At 46.5% G+C, this 17,173-nt stretch overlaps 1 protein-coding gene across 1 annotated transcript in view; it reads right to left on the bottom strand.

The window, feature by feature from the left end:
* Positions 1-8,725, bottom strand: part of FAM135B (family with sequence similarity 135 member B) — a 269,743-nt gene extending 261,018 nt beyond the window's left edge. Inside the window, exon 1 of the mRNA XM_067712826.1 lies at positions 8,301-8,725. The gene's annotated coding sequence lies outside the window, so the exon portion shown is untranslated. The remainder of the gene's footprint in view (positions 1-8,300) is intronic.
* Positions 8,726-17,173: the final 8,448 nt, after the last annotated feature.

Here is a 17,173-nt window from a genome sequence, read left to right as displayed (position 1 = left end):
CGCGTTCACTGCTGAGGGCCCGGGTTCAATCCTAATCAGGGAACTAAAATCCCACAAGCCACACTGCGTGGCCAAAAAAACAAAAACAAAACAACAAAAACAAACCCAAGTCTGTCACATTCTAAACGGCGTCCTTCTCTAGACAGTGCTCTTTCATTTACATGAGTGTGGCCTCATGTATAACCTGGGCACCCGCTAGCTCAGGCACCACCAGAAAATACATCACCACACGGTGCCCACAGAGGGACGTTTGTAGGCTCTGAGGCAGCCCCATCCCTCTCTTAGAAACGGTATTCTTACTTGGGGTCCATGGGAGGGCTTCAGGTCATCTGTAGCCCCTCTCATAGGGCTGTTCTTTCTTTTCCTTTTTTTTTTCTTTTTTTTTCTTCTTGAAAATGCCTGTAGATTTCATCAGGTCCTCAACGTGCTCCTCGACATCATCAAGGTTAAGAGCCATTGTCCCAGAACACATGGCTTTTATTTCCGGATTAAGTTGAACAGTGGGGTGCTGTACTTCTGTCTCATACTTCCGGGTCTCAAGCAGAGCTGTTTCCCAGTTCAATGGCCACACACCCACCTCTGCGTTCACCAGAGCATAGTGGGTAGAAGACATCTACCTCAATCCTCAGGCTGTTCTCATCCTAGTCCTGGGAGGAAAGTTTCTTTTTTTATTTAAACTGAAACTTGAAAGATATTTGTCAGGGCTGGCTGAGGAGACGGGAAGGGGAGGTGGTCTCAGGGAGCGGGTAGAGCAGGGACAAAGAAGCGTGTTTCAGCATGTCCCTCAACAGGACACCAACCTGCTGACCAGGAGCTCTAAATGGTACTTAAACAGGATTGTGGTTATTTGTTTTCACTGAAAAAGTGTTATTCTATTATTGAAGATTCCTGGCATTAATTCTTCTGTATGTGCTTTGATAAATACTGGGCACGTGCTCATTGAGTGCCAGGAAATGTTCTACGTACTTGTGCAGCTATAAACATGACAAGTCCCTGCACCATGGAGCTTACCATCTTGGAAAGGAGAGAATTAATTTTTTTTTTTAAAAAAAGTAAAGCAATACATCCATAATAATATTCAAACAGGTATATAGTGATGAATGCTATGGAGAAAAAGAAAGCAAGCTCTGAGGCTGGAAACCAGAAGGGGCTGTTTGACTAGGGTAGCCCAGGGAGACCTCCACAAAGAAGAGACTTGGGTGAGGGGAGGGAGGGAGCCATGGAAATATCAAGGGGTGACTTTCCCAGCCAGCAGTGTGAAAACAAAGCAAAAAGCCCTTAAGGAAAGAGGAAGCTATAGAGTGTGTGTTTTTGTATTGTTTGTTGTATTTTTTGAATGGGTTGAATGGGCAGTGCTAGCGACCTTGTGAGTCTAAAAGAACATTTTTATTTCCTCATTCTATATATTCCCCTGGGGGTGATCACATCTACTCCCATGCTCTGAATTAGCATCTATGTGCTGATGATTTTCTAAGTTCAGATTCAGTCAAGAATTCCTTTCCAAGCTTGACTGATGTCTCTAATTGCCTAAAATGTACATGGATTTCCTCAGAGACCTAAAAATCTACTTATTCAAAATAGAAGTCATCATTTTCCCCTGAAAATCTGTTCTTTTCCTTGTGTCCCCAGCCAATAAACGGCAACAAGGCCAATCCATCAGACCAGGTCAGAAAACTAAGAGTCAACCTTGATATTTCTGCATTTTTAGGTACTGCATTTTGAGTCATCCACACTTCCCAATGCTCAATTGCCTTAATGTCTCAAGTTTGTTCTCCTTTCTTCATCCCTGTTACCTTAACTTTGTTTGGGACTGTCACTACCTCCATACAGCCTGGGTTTCCTGCAGTGGCCTCCTATCATGTCTCCATGCTTTTTGGCTTGCTCCCCTCCCATGCATCCTCTCTAGTGCAGCCAGAATCCAAAATGTCTATCTGTATCTGTCATTTCCCACTTTAATATCCTCCCACTGCTGAACAAAGCCGGAGGCATCACATTTGCTGATTTCAAATTATATTACAAAGCTATAGTAATTAAAGCAGCATGGTACTGGCATAAAAACAGATACATAGAATAATGGAATAGAAATAAACTCACACATATATAGTCAACTAATCTTTGACAAGGGTGTCAAGAATACACAATGAGAAAAGGATAGTCTCTTCAATAAATGGTGTTGGGAAAACTGGATACCCATATGCAAATAAGTAAAACTCAACCCTTATATTACACCATGCACAAAAATAACTCAAAATGGAACAATGACTTAAACATAAGATCTGAAACCAAAAACCTCCTGCAAGAATACACACACAGTGGGAAAAGCTCTTTGACATTAGTCTTAGCAATGACTTTTTAGATATGACACCAAAAGCACAGGCAACAAAAGCAAAGATTAAATAAATGGGACTACATGCGCAGCAAAGGAAACAATCAACAAGAGTAAAAAGGCAACACACGAAATAGAAGAAAATATTTGGAAGCCATACATCTTATAAGGGGTTAATATCCAAAATATATAAGGAACTCATAAAATTCAATAGCAAAAAAATAAAATAAAATAAAAACAAATGTTGGCAAGGATGTGGAGCAAAGGGAACTCTGGTGCACTGTTAGTGGGAAGGTAAATCAGTACAGTCATTATGGAAAACATCATGAAAGTTTCTAAAACAAATTTAAAGTAGAACTACCATATGACTCAGCAATCCCATTTCTGGGTATAGGTCCAAAAGAATTGAAATCAGGATCTCAAAGAGATACCGGCAATCCCACGTTCACTGCAGCATTATTCACAACAGCCAAGATACAGAAACAACCTAAATGCCCAGCTATGGATGAATGACTAAAGAAAATGTGGTATATACATCCAATGGACTATCACTCAGTCTTAAAAAAAAAAGTAAGAAAATCCTGTCATTTGTGACAATATGAAAGGACGTGGAGAATATAATGCTACGCAATATAGGTCAGACACAGAAATTCAAATATTGTATGATCTCACTTAAATGTGAAATCAAAGAGAGTCAAACTCATAGAAGCAGAGAGCTGGGGGAGGGGAAAACAGGGACACAAGGGGTCAAAGGGTACAAAGTTTCAGTTCTGCAAGATGAGAAAGTTCTGGAGAGCTCATGCGTAGAATGGTGACTATAGGTAACAGTACTGTATTGCATACTTGAAATTTGCTAAGAGGGTAGATCCTAAGTGTTCTCATCATGTCTGATTTTAGTTTTACCAAGATCGCTCTAGCTGCCCTGCGTCAAGAAGCAGAGATGAGGCAGGGATGTCCATTCAGAGCCTAGCGTGCTAGTTCAGGTAGATGAAGGTGCTGAAACCAGAGTGAGTGTGGTCAAGCTGGAAAGAAACCCCTGAGTGTCACCCATGACCCCTCCCTCCTCTTAACCTACACCCACAGTCAAAAGTCCCTAGAGTGTTCCACTGATATTTTTCTGATAAAGGATGCAGTTTGTTCATTTATCTGACACTTCTCCATCTCTCCCACCTTAGGATTCCTTCTGTCACTATTTCCTGTCCATCACTTCTCTTCACCTCAACTCTCCTCCTTGAATTCAAGACTCTTATCTGAAAAGTCTCCTAAGAGGCCATCATGTTTAGTGCTTGATCCACCTTCTCAAATCCAACCTCTATTCTGAAGCGAGGGACGGTGTTCTGCGCAACTCTAAACCTTTCCATGGTTCCCAAGACCTTCAGGTTAGAGGACAAGCTATTTAGTCTGCCTCAAAAGACTCTCAAAGATGTGGCCCCTATTCATCTCCCCAGCCTCGAGAGACGCCACTTCACTTTTTGTGTTCCAGCCCTGCGCATTCACGTCCCTTCTCTGTGACCTCCCGAGTCCAGGCTTTTGCATGTTACTTCCTCCTGCTGAGTCCCCTTCCCTCCACTTGGAAATTCCTGCAGGTCTCTTTCAGGCCCTCTCTCTTTTCTGTGAAGCCTTCCTTGACAGCCCCTCCTAGGAAACGTATCAAAAGTCTCTTCTCTTTGCTCTGCAGAACCCTGCCTTGCCTGATTCACTCTTCTGTTTCCATGCCTGATCCCTCTACTACAGGGCGCAGGTCTTTGCCTTGTTCACAGTTGAATCCCCTGCCCTGGTGTGATGAGTGACACATGGCAGGCTACGGATCCAGATTTCCAGTCCTGGGCACAGACAGTGTTTCTCCATCCACACCAGAGGTGGACGGCTACGGGAAAGAGCCCTGGTCCACAGAGCTAATTTCCTCTGTGATGCTAAAACCTCCCTCAGGAATTGCTCCTGAGATCAGTGTGCAGCCGTCTAGAAATGATTCATGTTTGAACAGAAACATTTGGCGTTGCTGAGCATCCGGAGTCTGGGAAGCTCAGTGACTATGAGAGATTTCTGTGAATCCCCTGCAGCTCTTGCAGGTAAGACAGGGTTTCTTCCATACAGTTTCTTGTATTTTGAATGAAAGAGATCTTCCAGGATGGACAGAGCAGCTGAACATCTTGCCTGAGGTCAGATAAGAAGTGGGGTGAGACAAGGAGAGATAGCAGGGTGTATTCAACACCTGCCTAAGTCCCAGGGTCATCTTGGGGACTCCAGCCTTCTAGACTGGGGACAATTCTAAAAGAGGAGAAATATGGTGGGGAGGATATGGGTATACAGTGCATTGAAATGTAACCTCTAGACAAGTGATGAGTTTTGACCAAAAGGACAACCTGTAAGGCCACAGAGGTAACACTGGCAAGGAGAAAAGTTAATTAGGAGATGGAAGCACTGAAAACAGAGGGAGATGGGGCCACTGAAATCACCCAGACAGTTTATTGATGAAGAAACTGAGACCCATAAAGGTGAGGAGGCCAGGTCAACAGTCCTGTGAGCGGTTAGGTTCAGAGTTGGAGTGAGGACTCAGCCCCAGAATCTAAACCTTGAGCGTATTCTACTTTTTCCCAGTATCTCACGTGGAAAGAGGGCTCTCGGAAACTACCACTATCTTCTTATTAGTAATTTCTCTCTCTCTCTCTCTTCCTCCCTCCTTCCCTCCCCCTCCCTCCCTTCCTCAAAAAGGTAAGTGAAATAGAGGGATAAAGAGAGACAATGCATTTTGGGACATTTCCCAAAAAAGTTGCAAACTTCTATTATGGGCAATTGTATCTGTCATTTGGAAATTACAGATATAATGTATTATGTGTTGGGCATGACACTTTTCCTAACATATGTCTTCCCAACTCATCTTGAAAGGTAGCTGTCATTATAATGGTACACAAAGAAGGCAAACGGCTGAGGGGGCAAAATGATGCACTGAAGGGCACACGGAGCTCATAAGTGCAGGGCCAGCATTACCAGCTCATCTTGTCTGATGCTGTGTAATTAGACGTAGACATTTTGCTCATTTTCCAGGACAAAGAAAAAATTGTAAGAAATAATGTACTGGGTAGGGTAATTTACAGTTTATGAATTGCTTTTACTGCATGGTTTTCCATTCACTCCAAGCACTTGGCATCTCTGTGAGATGGGGATCACCATCCACATTTAACAAATGAGAAAACTGCGGCACAGGAAGACCAAGGGTCCTAGTCCTAGGTCCTCTTAGAACCAGGATTTCTCCAGTCTACGTGCTTTTCCAGTACACTGGAGCTGAAATCAAGGGAAAAAATGGAAGGGAGAGAAATACATTTTCAGTTTCAAATACTCCATCAGATGTTTCCAGCAAATGTTATATGAAGGCCATTCAACACCAGATTACCATTATTCTAAAGCACCCACTTGAAAACAAATGAGCATTTTTAAGGCAAAATATGTGTTTTTGTTCTCCTTCTCTCTGCTTCAGCGGGTTGACCCTAAATAACGCACAACCACCCAGCGAGCATCCTTCAGGCTTCCTGTACAGGCTGCGATGGGGAAAGGCAGCTCGGCCAGCCTTTTGCGGGCCACTTCCAGTGCCGGTGGTTATGCTGCAGGTAAGGCTTGGGCCCACATTCGACAACCAACCATCATGGCAATCAGTATGCCAGGTGCAGGGGCCACAATCGTGGTAGAATAAAACCAAGTTCCTGTCCTCAGGAAGCATGAAATCTAGAGAGGGGGCAGCACGTGTGCGAGCGAAGACAACATGACCCAGCACAAATTGTCACGAAGCAGGTCCAAAGTGCAGTGGGAGTACAGGGGAGAACCCAGGAAGGCTTCCCGTAGGAAGGGGCATTTGAATTGGGTCAGGAAGGGAAAAAGGAAGTGAGAAATGAAATGGTCATTCTAGGCAGAGGCCAGCATGAGCAATATCAGGGGTAGAAAAGAGCAGGGAATAGTATAAGACAGTCCAGCCATTCCATCAAGCTATAAGCCTTCGGTTCAACTGGGCAAAAATTGGGTAAACATTTGGAATTACAGAGCACAGCTGGATGAAGGTGAATTTTGCCCCAAGGAGTTCACAATGTGTCCGATGTATCCATTTAACCAACATTTAAATGAGTCCCCTCTATGTGCAAATCCCTTTTTATGCCTTAAAACACTTAGTCCAGCTCCATGGTGAGCAGACCTCAGTGTTCCCAAACTAGATAACTACCACATTTGATGTCAAAGCCCTTGACCTTCAACATCTGTAAGCAAGGATGACATGCTGTGTTTCCTCCGATAAAGCCCTCTTTATATTCCCCTGAGTGTATCTTGGACTGGACTACAGCATATCAGCTATGAGTCACTGACCGATATTTCTACTCCCTTTTCATAGCTGATGCCCGCTGAATGACTTGCTGATCTGAGGAAGGGGTTTTCTTTAGAAAATGATGATGATTCCTTTTATTTGCACTAGACATTAGGTTTTGAAAAGTCCCTTCCCATCCACCCTCCCCATGATGCCCTGGCAAACTGGAAGAACTGTTAGCATCCCATTCTACAGATGAGAGAAGGGAGTCTCAGAGAGGTGGGGGAACTCAAGGTCACACAGCAAGTGTATGAAGGAATCAGAGCTCACATCCATGTTTGACTCCCAAATCATGCCCTCCTTTCTCTACCCCTTACCATCTGCCTGGAATACAATAATATCATCCTCATTATGACACAAATCCCAAATGAAATGCTGGTCAAATCACATCCCCTCAGGCAACACAACCACAGCATAAATTAAAAACTCAATTAAAGGACATGGCCTCTTAACTAGGACTGATCACTGTCCCCTGAGGCCAGAGTATAAAGAGAGGGCCTATAAAAGTCAATGGCTGCCCATCTCGGATATTACCCAGAGACCCACTTACCCACATGCAAGAGACTTTAGACTCAAATTATTCACCTAACTTTATCTCCCTCCTGTACGGTCTTCTGGAGCCCTGGCCCCTGCCGAGCTGGGTTTGGAATCATGCCCAAACCTTTGCCCCTCTCTCTGGCCTGTAGACGAGGTTAACAGTCCATCACTCTGTGGGAAGAGCACTGGTGCTTCTCAGCTCTGACACATCCCTTAACATCAGGAACCTCAGAACCTGATGGAAAAACAACGCCTCCCTAGTTCAGAAAGAGAACTGAAGCTGAATTCTCTGGCTGTTTGAAAGTGGGATAGTTTGCCAATGGCTGGCATCCCCTTTGGCCAAGGGGACAAAGAGTGTTGTTATAATCCATGGAAGTTTTGTTTTGCTGACAATAGTTGGGGGGTGGCTAGAAGTGAGTTAAGGAAATAAAGAGGGGGGATTTTTGGCTCTTAGTTTATCATTTTATGTCTATTCTCACTCCACCCCTTAGAGCCAAAGGCAAGAATGTGAGAAACTTGAGGGATACCCCTGGGTCCAAAGATGGTGATAGTTACTACTCCCCTTGTCTAAATATCCCTTCCAGTTGCTGGGTTTAAAGCTGACTTTACAAAGCAAGACATGTTGCGTGCTCTGGTCCCTTTCCGTGTCAAATGTCCCCCATCCTTGTCCCCAGCCAAGCCACAGGGTCAGCCTGGGCCACAGAGAATCGCTACCACTGCCCCATTTCACCCCAACATGATCTTCTCGTCAGCCTGTGCTGGGTCAAGGACTCAGAGAACCTGCCTGCAGAAGGGTCTGGATGTGCCCTCTCAGCCTCCATCTGGGACTTTTGCAGGGACCCAGAATTAACCCAGCGTCTCCCCACCAATCACACCGGATTTCCCTTCTTGTCCTCTCAAGACGTGCCCAGATGTGCCTTGAGACTAGAGGACAGAGAGATTGGGGGAGACATAAGGAGATAAACCACATTTCGCGGCAGAATCCCTGTTAAGTAATAGAAAGCCATCCAACTAGCAACCACGCTTCCAGAAACGTCACTGCCACAGAGGAGAGAGTTTTGCAGCTGCCGACCCCGGAGTGCTCTCACCTACCTGTCTCCCACTGCAGAGCTCCCCTCTCTCTCCTCCTGGGCCACTGCTCCTGGGTCCCTCACTCTGCTCTTTTTTGCCTTCTCCAGCCGCCAACACTTGCAGCGGCAGCGGGCGGACCGCGGAGTCCGGGCACCTGCGAGCTGGGTCTCGGGTCCCCGCAGCAAGGCTGCCTGGAGGAGGAGCGAGAGGATGCTGCCCGCGCCGCCGCCGCCGCGGTGGTGCTGATGAGGTTGCTATGGTTATGGAACTCCGCAGCTGCCCCCTCTCGGCGCAACAGCTGCCCGGCCGCGGCCTCCTCTGGGCAGCCCCAGTGAAGCGGGCCGGGTGGCAAGGCTGTCAACACGGTGAAAGGGACTCACCGCCACCCCTGAAAAAGGGGAAAGACCGAGGGCCTGCGCCCGCGCCTCTCAGCTCGCGCCCGCTGGCTCTGCTCACCTCCGCGCCCTTGCTCCTCTCCTTCCCTCGCCGGGACGCGGCCAGACCCCGGCGCACGGCGCGCAGCGCGCCCTCGCGGCCTGGAGAGCCCTTCCTGCCGCCGCCGGCTGGCCCGGCTCCCCGCAGCCCTGCGCAGCGCCCTGAGGCTGCGCGTCCGGCTGGGAGGCGCGGCGCCCGCTTCCCCAGCCTCAGCCCTCCCCGCGGCGACTCGGCGACGGGAGCCCGGGGGCCGGGCAGCCTGCCCGGGAGCCAAACCCCGCCCGCTCGCTCGGCCGGCCTGCGGGGGCGCAAGCAGCCCGACCCGACGCCCACCGGCCCTGCCAGCCAGTCCTGGCCGCGAGCATGCTCAGTCTCCGCAGCGGAGGTGCCCTTCCGAATTGGAAGATGGGGATGCAGGAGAAATAAAAAGGTCCTCTCCAGACCTTACCCCCAGGGAGGGGGGACAGATGACCGGGGATGAGGGGGGTCGGTGGCGGTAAACTTTGAAGAGGGACCCAGAGGCAACACAGTAGATGCCTGAGAAAGGGTTAAGGCCCTACGCAATCAGTATCTTCAGTATGGTCGGCAGTGGCTGTCAACGAACGGACTAACGCATCATTTGCTAGGCACCTACTTCCTGCTGGACACTGAGGGTTCAGAGATGTCTAAGATTCTATCCTGGGCTTCCCTGGTGGCGCAGTGGTTGAGAGTCCGCCTGCCGATGCAGGGGACACGGGTTCGTGCCCCGGTCCGGGAAGATCCCACATGCCGCGGAGCGGCTGGGCCCGTGAGCCATGGCCGCTGAGCCTGCGCGTCCGGAGCCTGTGCTCCGCAACGGGAGAGGCCACAGCAGTGAGAGGCCCTCGTACCGCAAAAAAAAAAAAAAAAAAAAAAACATTCGGTCCATGGACGAGGGGAGAAGATTGTGGCGGGTTAAACCGACCACCATCTACTGAGCATCCTTCACCAGGCACTGCACATGGAGAGGTCTCTAATTCTCCCCACCACTATGTTAGGGAGGGCCCCTGGCACTCACGATGAAGTTGAGAGCCTCAGAGACAAAAGCCAAAATTGAGACTCCGCTACACTGGGCTGCACTAACTCACGGTCCAAGAGGAGATGTGGATTGTAAGCCAGCAATTACAACCGGGGTGACTAGCATCTAACTAGTTAGGGAGGGTGGGAGGGGAGGCAATCAGGGAAAGGAATCTGAAAGAAGGGACAAGAAGAGGCAAAGGGAGGGGAGGAGAAGGGGGTAGAATGTTCCTTGCAGAATGAGAAGACCAAGTAGGCAAAGGCCTGGAGGCAAGACAGCCAGGACTGGGCTTTGAGCCCCACCAGGGATCCAGCAGAGCTGAAGCTGAGTGTGCCAGGGCAGGCGGAGCAAGTAATGAGCTTGCAAGAGCAGGGGCTGCACATCGAGGGCCTTGGAACCCAAGGGAGGGGGTTGGAATTTGACCCTAAGGACAAGAGGGAGCCACTGCAGGAAATTAAGCCCGGGAAAGGCTGGGTCATCGTTTTGGGACGTTCTCTGTTGTTAAAGGGTATGTGGCGGGGTGAGGTGGGTATTGAGGCTACAAGGAGTATCACGAGTTGCCTGTTGCTGCAGCCTGGCCAGGGCAGAGGAAGGATGCATTCTTCTGCCATTTGTCCTCCCCGCAGCACCCAGCCAAGCCCCGGACAATGCATGTTCTCAACGTCTGCTGAATGGCAAATATGTGAATGTTTAGTTCTCCATAGAGAAAAGGGGTACCTGTCTTTCACAATTTTCGTTCTTAAAATGTGGTTAAAATCACATGACATCCTTTGGCTACGAACATTCCATTTTTATGCAGTCCTATTTGTGAAAGGCAGTGCGAGTCCCCACTATTTCCTCTGAGTCCCCAGCAGTGAAGACGTCCCAGTAGCACAGGGTTTTCTTGTACTGGGATGTGTTTCCATTGCCCTGATAGAAGATCCCCAGAATATACTGTGAAGTGAAAGAGCAAAGTGCAGAATAGTGTTCATAATAACTCTTGTGAAAAAGAGAGGAGACCCAAGGGTATATTTGTATTTGCTTATATTGGCATAAAATATACTGGAAGCCTATGTAAGAAACTTGTAGAAGTGGATATTAGCTATGGGGGTGGGGTTGGGTGGAGAACTGGGGGACAAAGGCTGAGTGGCAGTGAGACTTTCAATGCACTTTTAAAAAACTTTTTGAATCAAAAATAAATTACATACACCTGTATGTGTGTATATATATATATACTATATATAAAACATATATATAATATATATGCACATGAGCTATGTAATGTATTACCATCTGTGACTAGAATCTTCATGAACCTTGAGATAACCTTTCATGTAAGATACAACAAGTCCCAAATGAATGTTCCCCAAGACCTACTCTTCCCACCCACCCCCACTTCCGTATGTGGCAAAATAGCATTATGACTTATTACTGTGACATCTTTCTCCTCAATCCCTGCTCTGCTCATGGACTGGAGATAAGGAGAGATGAGGAAGCACAGACATAGAAACTGAGGCCTCCGGGAGGCCAGGAGTAGAGAGCTGTGTGGACAGGACCCATGTGTCAGGACCCAGGGGTCTCCCTCTAGACAACAATCACTGGTCCCTGGTGGCCAACATGGCACCCCAAAATCAGGCAGCTGGAGTGATGCTCTCTGGGCCCAGAGGTTCCCTCACCCAACGCCCTCCTATGGACAGGCATTGGGTGCCCCACTCCGAACTGGTGCATTCTCAGCCCCACTGGGTGAAGCTCTGAACAGCCAGGGGACTGCAGGAGATCTGCAAGGAAAGCCCTGACCACTGTCCAGGGTGGGCTTAGGTGGAACCGACTGAAAAGCAGAAATAATCCTCCACTGTTATCCCCCCATCCATCAAATCACACAGACCTAACATCATCCTGGGCTCCTGGGCTCCCTGCCCTCCTCCTCTCTACCCCCATCAGCCCACACACATCTACTTAAATACTAATGTCGGTCAATTCCACCAGGTAAACAGCTCTCCAAGTTGTCAACAGCAGGGGCTCCCCAGGAGATTTTTTTTTAAGTCCTTCAGCAAGAGGCTGTGAGTGATGGTGTCTAGAGAAATGGGTGTAATCTTAGCTTTATGTTTTGAGGTGATCCGCTCCAGATAGGACAGGAGGACATTGGTTCTGGGACAGAGGCAGAGCCTGATCCAGCCCCAGCTGGAACGTGACACCCTACGTGGAAGAGCTGAGAGATACAGCTAAGCGTGGGGTGCTCCTGGCTGAGTTTGGCTCTGGGGGAAGGAGGTCGCCCTTCCTCACAGGGCCACAGGGGCTCGAGCCCCTTCAGAATGAGCAAAGAATCACAGCCGAGTGGACTGGCACTTTCTCACTGTGTTGCAGAAAACAGGTTTTCAGTGGTGACATCCTGTGGCATGAAGAAGCAACTGTCTTTCCATGTGCCTGTTGGCCATCTCTGCGTCTGCCTTGGAAAAGGAAGATCTTCTGTCTGTTCAGACCTTCTGTGCATTTTTAATCCATCTTTTTATTATTATTATTGAGTTGTATGAGCTGTTTATATATCCTGAATATTAACCCCTTATCGGTCATATCATTTGCAAATATTTTCTCCCATTCAGTAGGTTGTCTTCATTTGGACAACAGTTTCCTTTGAGAAATGCAAATAAGGACCACCTAGAGGGGTGGGATAGGGAGGGTGGGAGGGAGGGAGATGCAAGAGGGAAGAGATATGGGAACAAATGTATATGTATAACTGATTCACTTTGTTATAAAGCAGAAACTAACACACCATTGTAAAGCAATTATACTCCAATAAAGATGTTAACAAAAAAAAAAACTACAATAAGGTATCACCTCATACAGGTCAGAATGGCCATCATCAAAAAATCTACAAACAATAAATGCTGGAGAGGGTGTGGAGAAAAGGGAACCCTTGTGCACTGTTGGTGGGAATGTAGATTGGTGTAGCCACTATAGAAAACAATATGGAGGTTCCTCCAAAAACTAAAAATAGAACTACCATATGATCCAGCAGTTCCACTCCTGGGTATATATCCAGAAAAAAATGAAAACACTAATTTGAAAAGATACATGCACCGCAATGTTCATAGCAGCATTATTTATAATAGCCAAGACATGGAAACAACCTGCGTCCATCAACAGATGAATGGATAAATTAAATGTGGTATACACACACACACACACACACACACACACACACACACAATGAATACTACTCAGCCATAACAAAGAATGAAATTGTGCTATTTTCAACACCATGGATGGACCTAGAGAGTATTATGCTAAGTGAAATCAGGCAGATAGAGAAAGACAAATACTGTATGTTATCACTTGTATGTGGAATCTAAAAAAATAAAACAAATGAATGTATGTAACAAAACAGAAACAGACTCACAGATACAGAGAACAAGCTAGTGGTTACCAGTGGGGAGAGGGAAGGGGGAGGGGCAAGATAGGAGTATGGGATTAAGAGAAACAAACTATTATGCATAAAATAGATAAGCAACAAGGATGTACAGCACAGGGATTAAGAGAAACAAACTATTATGTATAAAATAGATAAGCAACAAGGATGTACAGCACAGGGAAATATAGCTATTATCTAGTAATAACTTTAAATGGAGTATAACCTGTAAAAATATTGGATCGCTATGTGGTACACTTAAAACTAATATTATATATCAACTGTAATTTAAAAAAAAAACAGAAGAAGCAATGGTCATGATATGCTTATCGGACTCCATGCACTCCACAGGATGGGGAGGAAGTTGGGGAGCTGGAATAGCCTTCCCTTTTGACTGTACCAACCCCATTGTTTTAGGACAGTTTGGGGCGGGGAGCGGGGGGACATTTGCTAATAGAAGAACAGATTGGGGCAGCTTGCCTGGCCTTGAAATCTGGCTTTGCTACTCTCTTTAATGTGTGTCCTTTAAGATGTAACTTGACCTAATTGTATCTCCAGTTCCTTTCTGTAAAACAGGAATAATAAATGTATCTCATATGGGTTTTTTTGGCGAGGATTAAGTGGATTCAAATTTAGGTGGCTTTAAATGGATTAAAGCTTAGACCTCATGCAGAGTCAGGGCTATGTACCTGTGAGCTAATTTTTTTAAATTTATTTATCTATTTATTTTTGGCTGTGTTGGGTCTTCCTTGCTGGGCGCGGGCTTTCTCTAGTTGCGGCGAGCAGGGGCTACTCTTCGTTGCAGTGCATCGGCTTCTTGTTGCGGTGGTTTCTCTTGTTGCGGAGCACGGGCTCTAAGCACACGTGCTCAGTAGTTGTGGCACACAGGCTCAGTAGTTGTGGCGCACAGGCTTAGTTGCTCCCATGGGATCTTCCCAGACCAGGGATCGAACCCATTTCCCCTGTATTAGCAGGTGGATTCTTAACCACTGCGCCACCAGGGAAGTCCCTGCTATTATTATTTTTTAAATGTTGGAGTGAGTTGGGGAAATAGGAAAGGTGCTTGGGATGCCGTGTTTATCAGGCATACTCTCTTTTCTATCCACCACCTGTGCCCAGATCATCCTGTTTCTTATCTAAAATACCACAGTAATTTCTTTTTTTTTTTTTTTTTTTTTGGCAGTACGCGGGCCTCTCACCACTGTGGCCTCTCTCATTGCGGAGCACAGGCTCCGGACGCGCAGGCTCAGCGGCCATGGGTCACAGGCCCAGCTGCTCCACGGCACATGGGATCCTCCTGGACCAGGGCACGAACCCGCGTCCCCTGCATCGGCAGGTGGACTCCCAACCACTGCGCCACCAGGGAAGCCCCAGAGTAATTTCTTAATTACCAGCGTAATTTCTTAACTGATATCCCCAATTCCAGTTCCGTCCCCCTTACCCCATCTGCTGTACATGGCATATCGATCTTCTAAAAATGTAACTTGAGCCTATAACCCTGCCTCTTAAGATCCTTCAGGAGTGGTTCTAGACTCTCAGAATGAGTTTCAAGCTCCATGGCCTGGCATTCAGGCCAGCCAAGGTCTGATTCCTGTTCATCATGAATCCTGGCTCCATTTGGCCCAAGCAATACCAATCACTGTACTTCCCAGAAAGCTCCAGGATGTCAAGTACATCCATGAATGTGTGCTCATCCTTCAAACCTGTGTCTACAAATTGCTGCCATATGAAGCCTGCTAAGATCTAACTTAGAGTTCATCACCTCCTCCTCTGAGCTGCCTCTGAACCCCACACATACTTGGAAAAGGCACTCAAAGCTTTGTGGTATACTTATTTACATCACAATGCATTACCCACACTAGACTGAGGAGTCTTTGAAGAAAGTTCTCCTTTTTTCCCCTGAATAGCAAAAACAATCTTGAGAAAGAAGAGCAAAACTGGAGGAATCATGCTCCCTGATATCAGACTGTACTACAAAGCAACAGTAATCAAAACAATATGGTGCTGCCACACACACACCAAAAAAAACAGGCATATAGATAAAAAGAACAGAATAGAGAGCCCAGAAATGAACTCAAACCTATATGGACAATTAATCTATGACAAAGGAGAAGTCTTTGAAGAAAGTTCTTAAGAAAGGGTCTATGCCTATCTTTCTCTACCCAACCCATAGCACAACATCTGGAACATAGAGATGTTTGATACATCTTTAAAATTTATTTGAATAGATTTGGGGTTGACTTCCTTCTCATGTATTTGTCTTATCTTGTCCTGCCAACCAAAAATCGAAAGTTTCCTTTAAACATCTTTGCATTTATGATAGGTGCTCAATTACTATGTTCAGTTTGGCTCACAGGGAAGTAATGTTCACCTAAGAGCCAGATCGATTGGCACTGGGGTGGGAGGGTCCTCAGGAGAAGGCCAACCTTGTTATGCCTTGGGATGGGTCTTCAAGGGAACGACTTCTCAGCAACACAGCAGTTCAACCCACAGAGCTTCACGTTTTTATCTTATCTCATTCTCCTCTCATTGCATTATTGGAGCACATGTAACTGTCATTGCAGCAAACCCATACGCAGTTGTGTTCTTACTAGGCACCAGGCACTAATATAAACTCATTTTATCTTCACAACAACCCCGTGATAACCCTCTTAGGAGGAAACGGAGGCAAAGTTGTAGAACTTCACTGAAATCACACAACTAAAGGGGGCTAAGCCTGGGTTTGAATGGTCAATCCCAGTTCCTTATGACTAGGCAACATTGCCTATATGCTCTGCTATGACCATGGTTTACATTATCTCTGTCATTTCTATTTGGAAATTATATAGAGATCCTGCATCATCATCTAATGCAGGGGTCTCAACTTGGCATTATTGATATTTGGGGCCAGGTGATTGTCATGAGGGCTGCCCTGTGCATTATAGGATGTTCAACACCTTCCCTGACCCCTGCCCGTTAGATGCCAGTAGCACCCTGCCCCCTACCAACACCCCCAATTTTGACAAACCAAATGATTTCCAGACATTGACAAATGTCCCTGGGCTGGGGGGAGGATGGAGACAAAATTATCCTATATTGAGAACCACTGATCCAAAAATAGACTTAGGGTAAATTTTATAACAAATGATAATGAATGTAAACCCAATTTCAAATAAACTTGCTGATATTTTTTTAAAATTGGCCATTATTTGTTAGGTATGATCACATCAGCTTTGTTTTTACTCGAAGATTGGGCTGGCGGAAGCTTTCTTCTGGTCAAGGTGCTTGCTTGACCTTTTCTTCTTGTTCTCTCATATTTCCATTATAAGTACCTCTATCTTTAACCCACGTGCATGTATTTCAAAGGGGTCTTTTCAAGTTACCTGAGCAGTTTGTGAGGACCATGATCACAATTCAATTAACTAAGCACCAGTAGGCAGTAGCGTTTCCCATTACACTGAATGGAAGGGACCACTGTCAAGTACTACTGGCCATGTGGTCCTCGGAGCCCCCCTTCAGGACAGTGCAAGGCAGGTGCCCAGCAGCACGTGGACTGAGGGCAGCCTCATCCAGCCTCATATTTAACATTAATGAAACAATCATTTTTTAAAGACAGAGCTCAATGTAAATGAACACTTCGATACATTCTGGCTGTACATTCTAAAAAATGGGTCATCTTGCACCTGCCCCCTCCCAACCTGGAGATCGCAGTTTTTTAAAGAATCAATTAGGGACCCATGAGAATCAAAGAGATCCAGTGTGACCCCAACTTCCGCCACTTCCCACCTGTGTGACTTGGTGCATAATAGGAGATAATCTGCCTGATCATCAGTTCCCTCATCTGCAGGTTTACATGTATCTAATACGTATAGGAAAAGGCTCTAACCTCTGGCCAGTTATGGTGGCCGTTCGAATTCATTCTGATTCTTTGCAGCTACCAAGCTGCATTTGTCAGCCCTCCTCGTAGCTGATGGGGACCACACGACGGGGACCTCACGACGGAGTCCTCACCAAGTCCGATGAACAGAAGTGATATGACTTCCTGTGGGAGGAAAAAGA

Source organism: Pseudorca crassidens, chromosome 17, assembly GCF_039906515.1.
Source record: "Pseudorca crassidens isolate mPseCra1 chromosome 17, mPseCra1.hap1, whole genome shotgun sequence".
Taxonomy (NCBI): Eukaryota; Metazoa; Chordata; class Mammalia; order Artiodactyla; family Delphinidae; genus Pseudorca; species Pseudorca crassidens.
Note: the sequence above shows the minus strand (reverse complement) of the source record. Positions and strands in the feature narration are given on the sequence as shown.